The 19,387-nt window shown below is 39.7% G+C and overlaps 2 protein-coding genes across 2 annotated transcripts in view; one reads left to right on the top strand and one right to left on the bottom strand.

Annotated features, from left to right (window-relative positions):
* The window catches only part of IMMP2L (inner mitochondrial membrane peptidase subunit 2), a 909,720-nt gene that overhangs the window by 412,593 nt on the left and 477,740 nt on the right, over positions 1–19,387 (bottom strand). The window lies entirely within an intron of this gene.
* LRRN3 (leucine rich repeat neuronal 3) overlaps positions 17,633–19,387 on the top strand; it is a 37,350-nt gene continuing 35,595 nt past the window's right edge. The window contains exon 1 of the mRNA XM_030857577.2: positions 17,633–18,140. The gene's annotated coding sequence lies outside the window, so the exon portion shown is untranslated. The remainder of the gene's footprint in view (positions 18,141–19,387) is intronic.

Here is a 19,387-nt window from a genome sequence, read left to right as displayed (position 1 = left end):
CCTGAGCTATTTTGTTATAAACAATCTTAAACAGACATATATTTAGTTAAACAATGTAAAAGGAATAAAGAATCAATACAAGTCTCATTGAGTTAAAAATGGCATTAATTTTTTCTCAACTCACTCTTTCTAAGTACAGTACTGCATGGATGGGTGTTTACTTATATTTAAATTCACTATATTTTAATCACCCTCACAATGTTATCTGTCCTGGGAAGTTAAGTTTTGACTTGGGTATTAACACAATGTCCTAAATCATATATGAGATAGTTCATGATTCAAAATGTATGTATGTTTGAAGATGCATGGTAAAGACTATAACTTCCCTAAAAAATTACTAAATGAGCTTCTAACTTTACCAAATCATAGCTATGTACTAGTAATTTTAATAATTGTAAATTCTCCATTCCTGTTCAAATTAAAATCTCTTTGGTCTACTAACAAATTTAAGTCTTCTAAACAGGACTTTCTTCTCCAAATAAAATGATTCTTGGTGTTAATGGAAATGTATGATTGTTACAACAGACTGCAAATATATGGCTGCAGGCAGAAACAGAATTATAATGAATATCTGATGATTTGCGGTAACTGGAGACGTTCTGAGAACTCTCCCATTAAGAGAATGAAATACAAATATAACCATGAACGCTTGAAACAAAGCAAAGGGTGTATGACAGGTTTGGCTCAATACTTTCAGTGAAATTTTATCACTTTTATATACACACAAAAAATATTTCAAAAAGGGCTATAGGTGATTGAAGGGCCATGGAAAAATTAGACTTTATTAGCTAAATGTTAAATCAGGTTAAACATTTGATGTTTCCATCATTTCACACTCCGTTACGCCAGGCTAAGAGTCATTAAAAATGCTGAGCTTGCTGTATTTTTCTCATATCAAATAATTCAGTTCAATCTCCTCTGCTGAACGCTTGCTTTATGTCAGGCCTCATGCTGAGTACTAAGAACAGGAAGATGCATACATCCTGATCTCTGCCAAACCTTGAGGGGATAAACTGTAAGGAACCGAATGTATATTCATTTTGAAAACGAACTTCATAGTAAGTCTAAGTATTAGAATTCTCTTGTCAGCAGCCACAAGAGCTAAAGTGCTAAACATACACTCTGAGTAAATACTCCATAGGCACCTCAGACTAGAAACAGCTGGCACGCTTCAGGCTGTTCGTTTCAAAATGAATTGAAGACTCGTAATCTGAACTAGTGAGGAGGTTACTGATAGGGTAAGTACTTACGTACTTTCATAAGAATAAGCTTTCTTTCAAATCTAGGGCCGTTTAAGTGGTGTTGGTATGCAACTGAATTCTAGAAAACAGTTGTTGGTATTTCTTAAACTTGGCCAGGCAGGAAATCTGTAAAAGACATCTACTTGAAATACATGTTTATTAAACATGCATGACGGGTGAAAAAGGAAAAGTTCTATAAAAACAAGACCTGACAATGCTGTTGGCTTTGTATGATTATTAAGGAAATAAAACTGTACTCGCTTTCTATGCTTGTTTCTAGGTCTTAGGCTTGACAGCAGCTCTTTGTAACACTGGTATTCTGAGGAGTCCTCAGTATCCTCTGTCCACAATGCAGAGCTAAAGTGTGAGGCTACAAGTCCAATACCTCATTCAGCCACTGACTCTTGTTCAGACAAGTTATCTTACTGCTACAAGCATCAGCAAAACAGTAAAATGGCAAGGAATCTATAAATGTGTATTAATTTCTGCATTTGTGGATTAGCTGATGTATTGATATACCTCTTGTTTGCTGAAAGGATTAAAGTAGCTCAAAATGAAGATAACAATGCCTTCCTTCCTTGCAGTGGTGGCTCCTGACTTTCTTTATGGGTTTAGAGGTGGCAACCTCTGCTTAGGGTGTCCGTACAGCGCTTTACGTACATTTAAGAAAATGTCAATAGCCCTTATCAAAGAATGGGGAATGGGATGATAAAGATTATATTGTAATCGAAGTCCCATAAACCCTACTTTCCAGGGTGAGGAAGAAAGAAAGGTCAGCTGATTGTCCAGCAGGAGCTACTTTCTTTGCTGTGGGTTGCCAGAAGCGAGAGAAGGGGGCAGGAGGCTTCTAGAAGCAGGGTTTTGTCACTCAGAATCTGAACTGGAGGCTCAGTAAAGAACAACAAGCACCACCTCACAGTAGCCATTCTGAATTTAACAGTGACAATTTGGAGGCTGCAAATTCTGAGGTCTGACTTTGAACATGCATTTGTTTATTGGCACAGAGATAGCACTATACATTTAGTTACAAAGCACAACGGAGCAAATCTAGATTAATATAAGAATCCATATTTTGTCCTTCCTATGCTGTATGTCACACATCTGAGTGAGACCCTAACAAGAGCAAGAATTAAGAATAGGTCAGAAGAACATCTGCTTTGCTTATTTTGATTACGTGGGCAGGCAAAGGAATTTGCTTTTAAAACACCAAAATAACTTGGAATGCGGTAAAAATAAATGCACCTTCTGTCTCGTGGAATGTTATTACAGTACGACGCTTTGTGAATGCTTGGTGGCATTTTCAAACAGTTTTTGTTCCCCTCATTTCTTTCTCAGCTCCATAATTCAATCCTCATGGTTTGAGCACTAGACTTCAAATGAGACATCTATTCAGAGCATGTTCAGACAAAACGAGTGGTTTCCCTAGTAATGGGAACTATGTGAAAGCGCTCAGCACAGCCCCTCCGTCCAGGCTTCTCCCAGCCCCGCAGTCCACACATAGGCTCTCAGTGAGCATTATACAGCTGGGGAGCACCCCCAAAGTCTAAAATGGCTAAAACACTGACTATTCATTGCATTTCTAATAAAACATACCCTTTATAGAAGGTTAAGGATGTAAGAAGTACTCTTACTATGCGGGTTAATTTGCTCATTTTTTTGCAGCATGTCTACAGAATGGAAAGAAAGATAAGGGATTTCACAAAAGAGACACATTTTGTTCTTTCATTTGAATGTATTTTAAAACATTTTCTTACCTTAAAGCCTAAGCTTGCCTTATTCTTTTTCTGTCTATGCCTAAAGTCTGCTGCTTCTGATTTTCCAGTTTTCTGCATAGCAGTCATCTTTGATAAAGATTTGAAATTCTGTTGTTAGGAAAAGGTGAAAATTTTGCCTTTTGAAAGTCTCAAATATATTTTTAAAAATAAAATAGTAAATTAGTTTTATGTATAGCAATGTTGAAGTTTTATGGAGCGGTTTCTATTTATCCATTTACGTATCCATTTTCAGGCCAACACAACAATTAGAAAAAGAGCTGGCTTCTCTAATACAACTGTCATTAATCTTAAATATTGACTCTAAAAGGCAGCCAAATACAGACACTATCCTAGAGTAATAAAAGCCAACATGAAAACTTTAAAAAAATTATCTGAGTTGATATAATGCTTGCCTTTGAGGATACTTGTTTATAGGTATCGCCGCAATACGATGAAATCATCCAGTTAGGAAGACAGGAATGCACTCAAAGATTCTGAAGTGAGAAAAGTGAGATACAGCTAAATTACTGTTAGCATTCTGCTATGAATGTGCTGTGTCAATCTGGTTACAAATAAGCAAATACAAGAAGCAAAAGCTGTTCTGTAGAGCATGCAAAGATAAGAGAATGAGAACCTCAGAAGATACCTAGAGGCAAGAAGATAGTTTTAAGAGTGTTGGCTTTGGAGTTCGACCTGTATTCCAGCCCTAGTTCCTCACTGCCTCTATGACTGCAAAAGTTTACCAACCTCAGTTTCGTCTTCTGTGAAAAAGGGCAGGTGCCTGAATGTCTCACAGCATTGTAAGAATAAAACTGAACATACGCAGAGTTAACCACACTTCAGTGTCTGGCACATAGTTAACTCTCAATGAATATTATTATTATTCTAGGTACTTTTATTATCTCAGCACACATAATTTCCACATGTGTAGAGTGATGTATTGCAAATTCTGATCTATTCTCTTGTGTTTTGTGGATAGCTCAAGGAAAATCATTTGTATTTCCTTAACCAACAACAATAATAGATATAACAACAGGCTTCCTTGGTGGTACAGTGGTAAACAATCCGCCTGCCAGTGCAGGGGACACAGGTTCGAGCCTTGGTCCAGGAAGATCCCACATGCCACAGAGCAAGTAAGCCTGTGTGCCACAACTACTGAGCCCACGTGCCACAACTACTGAAGGCCACGTGCCTAGAGCCCGTGCTCCGCAACAAGAGAAGCCAACGCAATGAGAAGTCCGTGGACCACAACCAAGAGTAGCCCCTGCTCACTGCAACTAGAGAAAGCCTGCGTGTGCAGCAACAAAGACCCAATGCAGCCAAAAATAAATAAATTAAATAATAATAGATATAACAACAATATTAAATTTGCTATCAAAGAGAATATTGCCTCCCTATCATTGATAGGTGTGAGCTCTTCTTTTTCTCCCCGCCCCAAGAAATTGTGATGGATTCCTCTTCTTGGTTCATATTCGCACATTGGTTCTCTATGTAATCAAAAGTAGGTAACTCTGACCCATTAGCAGTGGATTATGGCTTAACCGTCTCACACAAGAACCAAAGAATAACTCTGCTCTCATTTATACATGGCTACACATCCACAATTACAGATTTAAAGACTTAACGCTGCTGTGCTTAAACACTTTGCAATTTTACTTTCTTATCCATTGAACCTCTACTCAAATTTCACTCATTCATTTATTCAATAATACATTCTGATCAATTATTTTGTACTATGGGCCCAGCGGCAGAGCACTAAACCCAGTCTCTTTTGGCAGGGGACAGATTTGTCACAAGAAGGAGTATTTAAAGTGAGCGTTAAAGGTGAACAGTGGGAGGCAGTCTTGCTAAAGGAAGTTATGTGCCTGACTGTGTGTTACAGGTGGCAAGCACTCCAAGTGTCCTGGATGGAATCAGCAAAGACACAGAGGAGAGAAAAGCCAGCATGGTGCTTGAAGAACAACAAACGCTGTACATGAATGGAGTACAATGTGACCAGTAAGGAGTATCTGGATCCAAGAGGCAGGTTACAGAAGGACCTCAACGCTAAGGAGCTTGGAATAATATTCTGTTTGTGATAAGAAACAAATTGGTTTTTTTGCAGAATGGACTACAGGAAATGAGACTGGAAGCAGGCAAGTTTGGAATGACTGCAGTGACCAGGGCAAGAGAGGATTGAAGGCCTAGCTGATAGAGAACGTGATTTAAGAAAATTTTAGAGTAAAATTGGCAGAATTTAGCAAACTGTTGAATGAAGGGTATAAGACAGAAGGAGGCTCAAAGACCCTGGACTCCTTCAGGTAACTGGGTACTGCTACTACAACTAAAATAAATTAAAAAAAAAAAGAGGGGGACTTCCCTGGTGGTGCAGTGGTTAGGAATCCACCTGCCAGTGCGGGGGATGTGGGTTCGAGCCCTGGTCTGGGAAGATCCCACATGCCACAGAGCAACTAAGCCCGTGTGCCACAACTACTGAGCCTGTGCTCTAAGAGCCTGTGAGCCACAACTACTGAGCCTGTGCACCACAACTACTGAAGCCTGCATGCCTAGAGCCCATGCTTCACAACAAGAGAAGCCACCATGATGAGATGCCTGTGCACTGCAACGAAGAGTAGCCACAACTAGAGAAAGCCCATGCGCAGCAATGAAGACCCAACGCAGCCATAAATAAATAAATAAATAAATAAGCAAGCAAGTAAAGTTGTTAAAAAAAAAAAAAAAGGAAGAAAAACCACTTTAGAGACAAGCTTAAGACATCAGTTTTAGACATGGAGAGTATGAAGTGCCCGTGCTCATGCAAGTAGAGACATTTATCAGACAGTCTGAGGAGCATATCTAAATGGATATGGAGGAAGAATTTTATTTGCAAGAGCAGGGATATACATTGGAGAGTAATGAATGTATAAGTAGAAGAGATTATATTATCTAAGACAATATGAAGAGCAGAGGCAAAAGACGAAACCTAGGATAAACATTTAAAAGGTAGATGAGCCCACAGTGACAACAGAACGAATGTGTAGGCAAGCATGAGCATGACTGGGAGGCTTTGATGTACAAGAACCAAGTTGGGAGGGCACTGATGAGATTCCAAACGGACATTTTGGTAGCATGGCTAGAGCAGAGGCCAGAAAAACATGAGCTGGAAAAGTAAGTAGAAAGTGATGATGAAGTAAGATCAAATGCTGATAGCTCTCTTGAGAAATTTCTATGAGGAGGACAGATATAGAGTGACAGAGTAGGATTAAAGGTGAAGAGAATGTTGTTATTATTTTAGTATGAGTAAGAATTAAGCGTGTCTATGAACTTCATGGCAATTTGTCAATTACAGGGTGGAATGGGGATAAAGGCTTCTACAAATGAATTCCTGTGAACACAGAAGTAGATGAATTTGAGGGAAAAAAGGGAGGGCTGTAGAGAGAAAAAAGTCTCATCCTTTAAGACTACAAAAGAAAGATAATGATGAGTGTGGATAGAGAGTCATCAGCATGTTGCAAGGTTGTGAAATAAAGGGAGTTCACACCTCCAGGCCTGAGTTCAATGAAACTAAAATCAATGGCATGTTCCTAAGAATATTCAGAGAGTGACAATGGATGCTGAAGAGGCTGCAAAATTTGGAGTCCTCTCTGAAGATAACTGGATAAAGAGCTGGCTTAGGACAAATACAAGAATGGGAGGCCACTGCTGAAGACCCAGCTGAAACAGGACACTCTGCACTTACTATGATTTCCTCCACGACCAATCTACCTCTTGGAGACAAGAGCAGAGAACAATCATGGTGTTGTTCAGAGGTTCTGACTGGGCAGGTATGGTGGAAGACCAGAGCAAGAGACCCAAGGTGACTGAATGGTGAGTAGTTTAGATGATCAACCTTGGCAGGCAGGAAAGGAAGAGAGTTAAGAATGACTAGGAGGGGGCTCCCCTGGTGGCGCAGTGGTTGAGAGTCCGCCTGCCGATGCAGGGGACGTGGGTTCGTGCTCCAGTCCGGGAAGATCCCACGTGCCGCGGAGTGGCTGGGCCCGTGGGCCGTGGCCGCTGAGCCTGTGTGTCCAGAGCCTGTGCTCCGCAACGGGAGGGGCCAGAGCAGTGAGCGGCCCGCGTACCGCAAAAAAAAAAGAATGACTAGGAGAGAAATGGCCTCAGAAGATCTGAGGTCTCTATGGTGTCAAAAAGCAGACATAGGAGGAGCACAGTTCTAAAAGAGCCAGATAGATAGAACGCTAATGGTAGAAAGCAGGACACTCAAGTTCAAGAGTTCCAGGGTAGAATAATTCCAGTTACCAACATCATCAATGGAGCATACCTGGCAGTGGGTTTTTGAAATGCAGTGAAAGTGAAAGTTATTTTCATTTAAGGAGACTTAAAAATTTTGTGCTGGTTTTATGCTTAAAAGTTGAAATCTCCCAGTATTTTAGCAGCAGCCTGGGTGGAAAAGCATATCATTTTCCAGATATCAAGACAGGACTCTAGGGCTTCACTGGTGGCACAGTGGTTAAGAATCCACCTGCCAATGCAGGGGACACGGGTTCGAGCCCTGGTCCGGGGCTGATGGTTCGAGCCCTGGTTCGAGCCCTCTTTGAGCCCTGATCCCACATGCTGTGGAACAACTAAGACTGCGAGCCACAGCTACTGAGCCCGCGTACCACAACTACTGAAGCCTGCACGCCTAGAGCCCGTGCTCTGCAACAAGAGAAGCCACCGCAATAAGATGCCCACGCACCACAACGAAGAGTAGCCCCCGCTCACCGCAACTAGAGAAAGCCTGTGCGCAGCAATGAAGACACAATGCAGCCAAAAATAAATAAATAAATTTATTTTTTTAAAAAAAAGACAGGCCTCTACTGAGAAGTAGGTAAGTGATAGCCAACTGGGCAGGTAAGGAATGGTATGCACCTTACAGAAGTTAATAATTAGTGGCTTGAAATTGGTACTGGGCAGCCAGAGGAGGTGCAGAAACATGATCCGCCATCAACATGCACACACATGCATGTGCACGCATACATACACACACACAGCCCTAAAGGGTGGGAAAAGGAGTGGTCTCCAAGCAGAGATGGCCATAAAAATAATCAAGTCCTGAAAGGAGACTAGATTTCAGCTGAAGCAGGAAACAGAAGAAGAGGTCTGGGATATCGTTGAAAGGGTGGGAAATCTGCTTACAAAAGAAAAATAGAAAAAGCGGAAAGAATTGGGAGGATTCGTGTAGAATGAAGCATACAGCAGCTGGATGATGGTATGCGAGAGGGTGCTGGAGCCGTGTGATCTGTGACAAGAAAAGCATGTGGAATGAGAGGCAGGGTGAGGAGAGGCCTACCTCATACAAGGATGAGTCTCAGAGAGTGACTCACTGAGAATCCAACAGATGGCGAAGGTTACAAAACTCTGATCTCAGTTAAAGGCTATTCACAGTTCAGAGGACAGGAGGGAGGACATGGTTCAGGCCAGGCAGGGGCTCCAGTGCCCACCCTGTCTAACTCTTAACACTTCCAGGGAGGATACAAGGTGGCCAGCAGGTCCTCAACCGCTGGCACTGTGGCTACTGATGGCAGGGAGCATAGCCTGACTGGCTGTCCAACACTGCTGTGCTGAGGAAAAGCGTAAACTGTGTGCTCCGTGCACACTGCTCTAAGTTTCATTTGATAACCACGTGACACTTGGCACAGTGAGTGGTTCCAAACTCAAGCTTGGGAGTCAGATTGATGTGGATTCCACCCCTGGCTGAGCCATTCACAAGCCATGTTATCGTAGGGAGTGAAGAAACCTGCTTCCTCTTTATCTGTAAAAGGAGGAAACAGTATCTGCTTACAAACTAACTCTAAGACATTAAAGAGACGCTATAAGCAAAGCCCTTATTTAGCTCAGCGTCTGGTAGACAGCACTCCATAAATAGTATCTAATATTATTAAGTCCTTATTGCTTACCTAGTGGACACCTTCCTTTTCCTGGGGAACTTCTCCTTGTCCCCTACCCTTTAATTTGGGCAGGGACGACAGAATAGTGCTTTATCCAGGAATAAGCATGTGGCCCAAGTAGGAATTCCCTCCAAATTTTTCACATTGGAACTAAGAGAAAGGGATAGTCTCCCTGGTGGTAAAACTGCGAGATGAAGAACATGAGAGCTGTTGGTGGCCATGCTGTCAGACATGTAAAGAAAGCTGACCAGCAGTAGAAGAGAATAAACCCAATACTCCAAGAAAAGCAGACACAGGAGAACAGAAAAAGAATCTCCTGGCATCATGTGAGTTCACGGCCAATTTGTCTCTGACGTCCACTTTCTCTCCCGCCCATATTATTGTTGCATGTAAGACTTCGCTACCCTGCCCATAACCCCACCTTGTAACTTGAGCTGGTTTAAACTTAAGCTAATTTTAACCTAAGCTAGTTAAAATAGCATTTGTCTCCCTGGCAGCCAAAAGTATCCTGATTAACACACACACTTAGTATGAACAGCTACTAACAGTTTTAAAATAGAAGACACTGGCAGGGACGGTGTCCTAATTCCTTGAAGAATTCTCTATACACACTCAGAGGTCAACAAATGCCACTGACAGACAAAACTCGAATTCTGCCAGGCAAAGTCTGCACATTTATCCACCTGCATTTGACTAGATTTCACTACTTCTTATATTACTCAGAACTTATTTTACCCTCCCCAGCTCCTGAATCAGAAACCAGCTGATGAACAGGCCAAATCCAAAGAGAGCCAGGCCTGACTTAAATATACAGAGTGATAATAAACGAAGCAGTAACTGTCAAAAATAAATAAGTATGGAGTGTCCAGTGTCTGCTCAGAACTACCTTTACTTGCTCATCTTATCAACGCATTTCTGAAAGTAAAGACCAAAGGTTGGAGTAGAACCTGCCGTCCCAAATAGTTCTAGTAGAATAGAGTAGGATTATAAGATAGAGTTGAAGAAAATTTTAAGATTTAAAGCTGAAAATTCAGCAGTGGCATCAGTATAGGTAGTAACTACAAGAATCTCCCATCTCTTCTGCCATCGTTGCTAGTTGTAGTAAATGGCTTTCATTCCTGAAAGCACCTTCCCTACCCTAAAAGGAATAACTCTGCGAACAATCACTAAAAGATCAGACAGAGAACTTTGGCTCTGGGCCTCCTGTATGTTCCATCAATGAAGAAAGAGAACCAGATGAGAATGATAAGAGTCACCTTTGTTTTCCCATTTAGTAGAAATCAAGCAAAAGTGACATGAAATATTCATGAAAATTCAAACAACTCTTAACCTCTATGGTGCAATATAACAAGATGCCTAAATATTTTACTGACAAAAAAAGCTTTTCTCTGGCTCAGAAATCATTGCCTTGATCTCCTGCTTAGACATAAAAAACTGATAACTTTCATTAGCCCACCTTACAAAATAACTCATGAAAAAGCAAGAAAATACCAGCAGACTTTGCCTAAGAATATTGCACAAAGTGTTATCTCATGCTATGTTCGTTCTTAATTTTTGCCTAGAATTCTTATGAACCTACCTGCCATTTGGTTCTTGGAGTTTAATTTTTGCCTAGAACTTACATGAATCTTAGTAGTTATATGAACACAATTGCATTTAACATGTACTAATCAAAGAATAGCAAAAGAGGAAGAAGCCAAGTCAAGAGACACTCTGTTCTCCCATAAATAACAGCTCTCTCATGAATAGCCTCATGTGTAACTGATCCGACAAAATCTACCACCTTGAGAGGCAGGTTTTTTATTAACTAAACAATTCTCTGATTTTACTCAAATGCTTGGAAGAAAACCAGCACACACGTGAGAGTAGTAAATTATTCCTTCAGTCACATGATGGGGTTTAATTAATCAAACGTTGACCTTTTAATATGTAAAATGCACTACTGAATATACAAAGCAAACAGGACATATTTTCTGCCTTCAAGTTGCTTACTATTTAGGCACAAATAAACCATAAAAGATAACGTGTATTGGAGTGAGAGAAATACAATAATAAAAGGTAAATTTAAATTATGATAAAATAAGGAAATACTTATCTCATTGAGATGGAGGGGGCCTTCTTAAAAGATGGGATTTTTGAGCAGAAGCCTTGTAGACCTGATACACTTAAGAAGAAATAAACTGTGAAGAATCCAACAGACAAGATTTGTTCAGGAAATGATAAGGCATTTGATGTAGCTGAGGGATGGGATGTGAAATAGGAATAGAGAGAATGACTGGACAGCGATATGGGAAACATCAGAGTCAGTGTAGCACAGTGGTTACAAGTGTTAGCCTTAGACTCAGACAGACTTTGGTTTGATTGCTGACTCTGCTAATAAGCAACTAAGTGAGTTTTTGCATACTCGGCCCTCAGTTTTCTGATCTGTAAAATGAGACTAATGGTTACCTGGTATTCTAATAAGGAGGACTGAATGATACAGTTCATGAAAAACTCTTAACAGACTACTTGGCACAAGACAAGAGCTCAATAAATGGTGTCTACTATTATTACTGTTGTGTTGCAATTTAAATTATTATATCATAGATAGAATTGAATATTAAGTTAAGAAAGTTAGATGTTTTACTAAACAAAACAGCTCCAGGTATAGAAGTAAAATTTTACCCCAAAAGAAATTCATACCTTTTTTTCAAAAATAGCTATTATTTCTGATTATAAAAATAATACATAGTGACTGCAGAAAGTCTGAGAAGCATAGAAAGAAAATTTAAAACCACCCATTATCATGTGGAGAAAAGGGAACCCTCCTACACTATTGGTGGGAATGTAAATTGGTGCAGCCACTATCGAGAACAATATGGAGGTTCCTTAAAAAACTAAAAATAGAACTCCCATGTGACCCAGCAAGCCCACTCCTGGGCATATAGCCAGAAAAGATGAAAACTCTAATATGAAAAGATACATGCACTCAATGTTCATAGAAGTACTGTTAACAATAGCCAAGACATGGAAGCAAACTAAATGTCCATCAACAGATGAATGGATAAAGAAGATGTGGTGTGTGTGTGTGTATATATATACATATACACACAATGGAATATTACTCAGCTGTAAAAGAATGAAATAATGCCATTTGCAGCAACGTGGGTGGACCAAGAAACCCTCATACTTAATGAAGCAGAGAAAGACAAATATCATATGATATCATTTAAATGTGGAATCTAAAAGAATGATATAAATGAATTTATTTACAAAACAGAAATAGACCCACAGACATAGAAAACAAACTTATGGTTACCAAAGGGAAAAGGGTTGAGGAGGGATAAATTAGGAATTTGGGATTAACAGATATACACTACTATATATAAAATAAACTACAAGGTCCTACTGTATAGCACAGGGAACTATAGTCAATATCTTGTAATAATCTATAATGGAAAATAATCTGAAAAAGAATACACACACACATAACTGAATCACTTCACTTTGCTGTACACCTGAAACTAACAGCATTTCAACTATGCTTCAATTTTAAAAAATGATGTCATATACAGGTCAGCACTTTATCAAAAACAAAACCAAAAACGAAAAACAACCATTATCCCATCAAAGATAACTACTACCAATAGTTTAGAATATTTTCTTTCTTTCTTTTTTTTTTTTTTTTGCGGTACGCGGGCCTCTCACTGTTGTGGCCTCTCCCTGTTGTGGCCTCTCCCATTGCGGAGCATAGGCTCCGGACGCGCAGGCTCAGCGGCCATGGCTCACGGGCCCAGCCACTCCGCGGCGTGTGGGATCTTCCCGGACCGGGGCACGAGCCCGCGTCCCCTGCACTGGCAGGCGGACTCTCAACCACTGCACCACTAGGGAAGCCCCATATTTTCTTTTTTGATAGATTTCTTTCCAGTTATTTCTGTGCAACCTATGAACTACCTATCTGGCTACTTACCTATCTATTTACCTGTATATATTTTCTAAAAATGTACTTTACTATTTCACTATTTTTTACATGGCTAGAGAAGAAGTTAAAGTCAATCCTCTGAAAGGGAAGATGCAGAGAGATGAGGGATGAGCAGAGAGAAGCCAAGATGAGAGACAGTTTTAGACTTAGAGAAAGACAAGGAGGACGAGAGTGAAGAAGAGAGGAATCTGAGGAAGAGACAGAAAGACAGAGATTTATCTCCTTGACTTCTGACATCTTTCTCATTTTTGGTTGTGAATTTCCTTAAGAGGTTAAATTACTTTTCTCCTTCAACTGGAGTCATATCCCATATTAAAAAACAAGACCTAGGGCTTCCCTGGTGGCGCAGTGGTTGAGAATCAGCCTGCCGATGCAGGGGACGCGGGTTCACGCCCCGGTCCGGGAAGATCCCACATGCCGTGGAGAGGCTGGGCCCGTGAGCCATGGCTGCTGGGCCTGCGCGTCCGGAGCCTGTGCTCCGTGGCGGAAGAGGCCACAGCAGTGAGAGGCCCGCGTACCGCAAAAAAAAAAAAAAAAAAAAAAAGACCTATAGTTAAATAAGGATCTCATTTTTTTTCCAATTCTACTTTTCAAAACTCCCTTGAAAAAGAAAATGAGAACACTACTCCAACTTGCTTTAGTTCAACATTCTAACAAACAGCCAAGTTTCCTCACTTTACATCCTGTTTCTAACTTAAGAGCAAATCTGCTATCAGAATCAGATGAGGATGGACAGTGCCACTGAAGATCTTCTCAGCTCAGTGTCAGCCCCTCTTCATCAGTGGCCATTCACATGTATTTAACTTGTCAGTTCATCTTTCCAACCAGGCACTGCATCTCTTCAGAGCTCTATTTCCCAAATGGTGCCAGCAATAAAAATTCTGTCATTAACACTGAACCAACAGTAACTATATAAAAACATCCACTGTCGAGTGCATACAATTTATTCCTTTTTTAAAATAGTATTTTTATTTTTAGCATCCCTTGGTGCTGACTACATTTAATCGGTTGACTCAGTCATCAATCAAGCATTCGCTTATTTTACAAATGAATACTGAGTGCCCTGTGCAGTAAAAAGAGCCTTGGCTCTGTAGGCAGACGAAACTGAGTTCAAATTTTAGCTCCATTATTTAACAGTTTTGGGACACTGGGCAAGTAACTTAACTTCTCTGAGCCAATGTTTCTACACTGTCAAATGGGGATAAAAATATCTACCTTATTAAAATGTTGTGAAGATCAAATAATTTTTAAAACAAACAGTATGCAAAAAACATTTTTTTCTCCGTGTTTTTACATGCTATAGATGTTAAAGATGATTAAGACACAGACACCCCTCCCCCATCCAGGAGAATCTTAGAGACTAAAAAGGGTCAAACTACAGAAACAGTTGTAATATATTAAAAAAAAGTGATAAGTGATAGCAGGGATAAAGAAAGCTAGCGTGGGTCAAATGAGAGCTCCTATCTTGTTAGAGGATCAGAGAAGATTCCACAGGGGAAGCAGCATGTGAACTGAACTAACTTATTTCAGAGTAGGTAGATGAAGTGAGAGGCAGGGACTTAGAATGGAAGGTACAAAGAGCACCCCAAACAAAGGGGATAGTTGGAACAAATGATGATATGATGACAATGACAATGATAATAATGAAAATAATGGTGATGTCAAACATTCATTCAAGCTTACTATATTCCAGGTACTTTTCTAAGCTTTTAAATATATGAACTACTTTAATCCTCAAAACAATCCTAGGAGGAAACTGAGATGCAGAGATGTTAAGTTCTTGCTGAGGGTCACAAAGGTAGAAAACGGCAAGGTAAGCGTTGAAACCCAGGTTGTCTCTCCCCAGAACCTGCACTCTGACCCACTACCCAGACTACTTCTCTAACAAAAGCACACAGGCAAACGCTGCCTAGGATTCCACGAAACAGCAATAAACCTTCACAAATGAGTAGCTTAACTTCAACCATTAAATCAACAAATACATATTTATTGCACCCCTATATTTTCTTATTTGATGATCCAGGCAGAACTCTTTCCATAATTTAAGGGCTGTAATTACTCATTTATGTTTAAAAATCATTTCAATACATTTTCATTAGAACTGAGTACTCATTCAGGAAGCCCTGCAGATATTTATTACGAGGCAGCTGACATGCACATCCATGCAATACACTGTATTTGCAATGGATTCTAAAGGAAAAAAAAAAAAACTTGGAAAGAAGAAAAAAGGGAAGGAGGAAAAGAAGAAAAAGCAGAGACCTATCAATCATAAGAGGGTGATATAGCGGAAAAATCTTGGAAGACCTGTGGGGCTCTAGTCTTGCTCTCTCTGACCAGTTGTGTGCACATATCACATTTCTTGAACTTTTAGGACTCACGGCATTAGAGTTTTAAGACTTTGTTTCTCATTTGATGACCATTCACAATTGTACTAATTCAAAAGCCCCCAAATCCTCATCCTGTCACAATTTAATGTCTTAACATGGTATTTTATTATATAGATATGATAATTAAATAAGTTTTTAACATATCTTTTTGGAGGGCTACCTTTCATTACTAACAAATGATGGACCTGATGCAAAAGTAAAAAATCACCTGAAACATATACTGCTTCTACTCAGCTGCTGGTGCTCTTGTATCAAAAGGAAACTACAGCCAAAGAACAAAACCCTCACTCTTTTTATCCAAAGCCAGAGTTATTTTCTCTCTCACACTGAAATCTCATTTCTAATGTTCCATGATATTAAATTTATAAAAATGAGTATGAAATCTTTTGAATTTATCATGTGCCTACACCAAAAGGACAATTGCAAGAAAAGCTATCTCATCTCCCATATGCCAGAAAAAGGTAATCACAGGAAGTTAAAACAACTTCCTATGATAGAGCATAAGGTAGCATTTAAAATATTCCACTCTCACTGAATTAAAACTTAGATTTTTATTTGAATTCTGAAAGAGACTGAAATTTATAATATTAGTTATGACTGTTGTTTCATTTATAAACCAAGAAAGGAGTTTAATCATCTGTTTGATTATCACCACTTCCTTTCATTATGGGAGTCCATTATAATTGGTTTGATAACTGGATTTGTCAATTATACAGTCAACACCAACCACAATGAAATGCTTAAGGAACCAATGGTATAAAACTAAAATTCCTTTTTCACGTAGTTATCACAATTTTAATCTAATTCTTCTATATGTGGAAATAAAAATCTGCCAGTGGTGAAATTATTTGGAATAGGCAAGAAATTGGCGCTGGAGAGAGTAAGATTGGGGGAGTTACTATTATCACAAGTACATTAAAGTAAACATAGACACAGTGCATCACAACGTTCCCGATACTGGACCGTAGGTGCCTAACATTTACGGCGTAAGCACTAGAGTGTCTAGTAAAGAAGAAACTCTTACGGGAGCATTCTGAAACAAGTGTTACTAGGTTAAACAAGACACTACTTATGTCTTGCACTTATTTTTATTCAAAAGGTTAAGAACCATTTGAATAAAGTTTTATAAAAGAAAAAAATAAAGCATTTGGGAACATTTTAAAGAAAGCCACAGAGAGAAAACATTTAGTATTTAGAAACACAACTGGTATTATGAGTATAATAAATGTAAACTCTTGGTCTATATCTGTTTTTTTCCCCTCCCCAAGTAAATCCAGTAACATGAAAACGCCATTTCTTTTTACTCCACTAGAGGGTAGTCTCTCAAAACCAGGGCTGGAGTCATAAATCCAACCTGTTTTGGACCTGTTGATAAATTAATCCTCATGTTCCGTCCTTTTCAACAAGATGTTTCTCTAGGATGCTAATTAAGGTTGTAAAACATGCATTTTAAAAAACTGCTGCCTATTTACTCACAGGTGTCCTTGCAGAAACATACATCGCTATGCTTTTCTGTGTTTCTTTTCAAATTTCTGATAATTCAGTGGGTGTTTTACATGTGGTGTATATAGTACATTTTCCTGGTAAATATAAATTCTGAGTTAATAGGTCTAAGAACAAAGAGAAATCATTTTCTTGAGGGTTTAATTTTATTGCAGGTGAAATTCTTCCCCAGAGTTAGTAAAGCATGCACCCTAACACACACACACAGATACCCACTAACACCCTGACACACGTACCCATTCATATGTGGCTGGCAAATTAATTTCATCACATAAGGAGAAGTGAGTGAATGTTAACTGGAAAAATGTATTTTTAAAAATACCCTCTTAATATGCCAATGTTGTGATTATAGAGAAGCAAATATATGCTTAATTTTAAAAAATTGGTCAGTCCAGGTAAGAAATGTCATTGCTTTAAAAACAAACGAAAAAAGTGTTATTGAACAACAAGCACATATGCTAAATTAAGTAGGACCTACAGAAAACCAAATGCCACTCAAACAGTTTTAAGACACTCTTCTTAAATAATACAGCCCTTGGTGAACTTCACAGAGAAGGAGTCGGAAGCTCTGCATCCCTCCCTGGTGCTTTTAATATTTGGGAAATCCTTATTAGTAATGTGCCCTGCTATTTTCAGAGAGAAAACACAGTTTCTCTGAATGACTGAGAATCCAAAAATGGGAAAACTTGTCAAAAATTCCTCCCCCTCAAAAAAAGAAAGGAAGAAGGGAGGGGGAAAGGAGGGAGGGAGGGAAGGAAGGAGGGAAGGAAGGGAGGAAAAAAGGGAGGAAAGAAGGAGGGAAGGAAGGGAATGATACCTAGGAAAATAAGCAAGGCTGTTCCACTTATTTGTATCCTAAGTAGCAGTGTCATAGAACAGACAGGTTGTTTCAGCCAACCAGACGGAAGCAGCTGCGAGCGCTACATCTTGGCAGTCCGAAGCGATTGGCCCCTCTCTGGGGAGTGGAGGGTGTTCAGTTATTAATGACCGCTGAGCAGGCAGCACCATGTCAGTGTGACAACTGATCGGGTGAACGATGCACCACTAACCACCATGGAAACAAGGAGAAATAAAGCCAGCTCCCAGGATCTCTCTTCACTGGATTGAGGGCTTCAGCCTGCCGACTGAGAGAAAGAGTTCCAGGAAAAAGAAGGAATCCTAGCTGTAGCCTCCCGCCTTCGTTTACATTTTAGAATACAGAGATAAGATTGCTTGCATGTGTGCATATCTATAGTACACGTTTGTGTATACTTTAGTACACACACGTATGCACCTATTTACACCCGGGCAAGAACACAACCATGTGATTATAGCAACTAAGGAACTGAGGAATCCAGCACGCAGGGACACAGAAGGTGGTGTAGCACAGAAACCGCTTTTACAGGGTAAGTTTGAAATATGCATTTCTATATAAATACGCTCTATTTCTTGTTTAGTTGATGCTCTTTTTTTTTTTTACACCTAAATTCGCCTCTGATGTTCTCTTCTTGTCTGAATTCTGAAAGCAGTTTTCTTTCCATTTCATTTTTGAGAGGAAATTCAAATGCAAAAGCCCTCCGGCTCTGTGTATGCCTAGCTGTGTTTGTGGGATTCTCCAACATGAATTTTACTAGCTTGAACGCCCATCAGAGGATGTGAGTGGGAGAGAAAAAGCAGTGCTGGGGTGGGGGGGAGGAGGAGAGAAAGGAGGGACAGAGAAGATAAGGGGACAGTGGGAGAGAAGACCAGAGGAGAAAAGGAGAGGGAGAGGGGGCGAGGGAATTTTGCTTTTTCTTCACAGTACTTGTAATGAAAAGCAGATCACACATCATTCTGTTTTGAAAACAACCTCCCAAATGGGGCATTTTTCTCCCTTTCACCTAGTGGTTGGAGATTTAACACAAATGCTGCTGTATGTCAAGAGCCAAAACCACTAAGCAGAGTGGCAGAATAAGCATATCACAAACAGTTATTGAATTTCTGCCAGGCTACATCTTACGGATCGGGGTAAATGACTTCCCTTTAATAACATCCCCTCGCTGGTCTGAAGGGACAGTGCAAATGTCTGATTGCTTATGCAGCTGCAACTCTAGGTAAAAGGATCCCATGAACCAGAAGACTTCTAATCTTTTTTTGGTAATTAACAGGATCACAGCAGGATGGCTTTAAAGTACATTTCCTATTTAAGAAGATTGTTTGTTCAAACCAACGGCTATATTCCCTGTGCTGTTACTGAGCTAGAAGGTTTAATTCTCCTCTAATTTATTCATTTTTAACAATATGTCCTTGTTTCCGTGCGTCTAATTTTTGTGAAAGCAAGCTATGAGAATGAGTCGAACCTTCCTCATTTAGTGAAAAGGGGACGATGTGAAAAAAAAAAAAAAAACGATTCAAAATATCTACCTAGAAAACAGTGTGCCCTGGCACTATAAATACTGCTTATGCCCTGTATTTCTCCTCTTTAGCTTCAGAAGCAATGCCTTTGAGACAGAATTACTCTCAGTGAACTATGAGCATCTATGCAGTGATGATTCATGGTATACAGTGTGGGTTAATTTATACTTCCAGTCGTATGAAAGGAAGCTAGCTACTTAGAATATGCTTTCAAACAGACAACATCAATTGAGGATGTTCATGGCAACATTCACTACCC

This window comes from Globicephala melas, chromosome 9, assembly GCF_963455315.2.
Source record: "Globicephala melas chromosome 9, mGloMel1.2, whole genome shotgun sequence".
Classification (NCBI taxonomy): domain Eukaryota; kingdom Metazoa; phylum Chordata; class Mammalia; order Artiodactyla; family Delphinidae; genus Globicephala; species Globicephala melas.
Note: the sequence above shows the minus strand (reverse complement) of the source record. Positions and strands in the feature narration are given on the sequence as shown.